Below are 2118 nucleotides of genomic sequence, written 5' to 3'. Positions count from 1 at the left end.
GAGAAAATTAGGGGTAAAAACACCCAAAAACACGTTTTTTGGAATCTTTACCCCCACTTTTCTCAAAATCATGACGTGATAGGCACTTTTCGACTTCAGATTCGTGTTCAGCGCACAAAAATACGTCGGATATCACTCTGATATTAAAAAAAACAAAAAAGTGAATTTTGCAGACCTGTGTTATCTGGCGGTCGTTACCGAAACAATATGCGGAATATCTTATAGAAAGTATGCCAAAACGAATTCTCGACAGTAATGAAGACTGAACGATTTACTAAGTAAATGCGTAATAGTGCTTTTAGTGCACTTTAAAACCATCTATACGTTTTTTAAAAATAATATTTTTTTTGTCAGATATACGGACGACGTTATCATATGACAGACTGTATATTATTTGTTACAAATTGTTTTGTGTGTTGTGTGTGTGTGTGTGTGTTGTTGTGTGTGTTTTGAGTTCTATTTGCGTAATAATAATTACGCTTAACTCCTGTACGTCTTTTTACATTTATTACTGTATATTTATTATTTTATTGTACTTATATCAGTACTTTGTTTATCTTAAACATGCAATTTAGCAACATTAATAGCGTTAACATGGAAATCGCTAATTGAAAATAAAATATAACACAAAGTATCGATTTTTTACAATTAAATATTAAGAATGAATGTTTAGTAATAGAAACATTTAATGAAACTTACCTGACAATTTTGACGACAATTATTAACCTCTTCATGTAAGTAACCACATATAATACAAAAAAAATTTGGAGATGAAGGGGCAATAGAAGTCGGGCGCGGTAGTCGTTACGCAAATAATATACAGATATAACGCAAAACTTTTTATTACAATAACGTGCCTACACATATATCTACTCATTTTTTAGGCCTCTTCAGAGACATATAAATCACCTTTATAGATACAATGCACACGTAATAACTATCTTGTCATAGTGAACTCTCTCCGTTACACACAAAAATTCTATATCAAAATAAAATTCGAATGAATGTTACAAAGAAAAGAGAAGGACAATTTTTAGAATATATCAGAGATGAAATTTGGAAGACTTTAATAAATTTAATTCACAATGAAAGTGTTATGTCCTGACGACTCCACGATTCTTTTCTTTCGTGGAGAGAACTTATTTCTCAAATGCGAATCACTCGCAGTTCCATGCATGCAATCCCTAAGATATCAGAGAGTCTATTAGAGAGTCAATAGGCGTGACCGATCGAAGATCGATTCTTAACGAAGGAATAATTAATATCACCAAATAACTGTAGATACTAAATGTGTTAATTATCACACGTGCACGCCTAGTGGCAGTATGACTCATAGAAATATGTGTAATCACTTCTATTTTTAGAAAGGCTTTCCCAATAATTCAAAGAAAAATCATTAGTCACTCCTATATTTCGAAACAATAACACTCAAAACAGAATCATCATCGAATCAAAGTCCAAAGTCCGAAAAAACAACGCCATACCTTATGTATGGTATATAAGAGCCCTTCGCGAGGACAGTGTACAGTAGTCGAATATTAACTTAATCGCTCACGAGACGAAGTACTGCCCGATTTATTAACATTAGTCCGGAGTTCTCGCGGTCAAGTGCGTACCATCATCTTGCGGTCCAATTCCACCATCCCGTCTAAGGGAAGCTCTGAGAGAAGCTACTCCGACCGCTGATCCTGCGAGGACTCCTCCCATCACAAGGACTCATTACTCTCTCTCTCCGCCAAAACCGTGAGTAACTACTTTTTCTGGGGGATCTAAAATTCGCAACCCTCTTTTTTTGCAATCGCCTAAGACTCACCTTTCTGTAATTATTTATAATTCTCTGTCGTGCTCTTCCCTTTTCTTCTTTCACACTTATTCCTTTTTTTTCTCCCGCTTTCTTTCTGCAATTACTCGAAGCGAAATAACGCCCTCGAGTAATTACCATCTCTCTCTGGTCTTCTTCCTTCCACGATAACTCGAAGCGAGACACCGCTTTGAGTATCTCCCATCTCTTTCTTTCCCTGCGAACTCGCAAAGCGTCAACCCGCTTTGAATAGTTCGATCTTTCCTTCTTCCCGCGATATCTTGAAGCGAAATTACGCTGCGAGTAACTCGCATCTC

This window comes from Trachymyrmex cornetzi, unplaced genomic scaffold (genome assembly GCF_001594075.2).
Source record: "Trachymyrmex cornetzi isolate Tcor2-1 unplaced genomic scaffold, Tcor1.1 scaffold910, whole genome shotgun sequence".
Taxonomy (NCBI): Eukaryota; Metazoa; Arthropoda; class Insecta; order Hymenoptera; family Formicidae; genus Trachymyrmex; species Trachymyrmex cornetzi.
Note: the sequence above shows the minus strand (reverse complement) of the source record.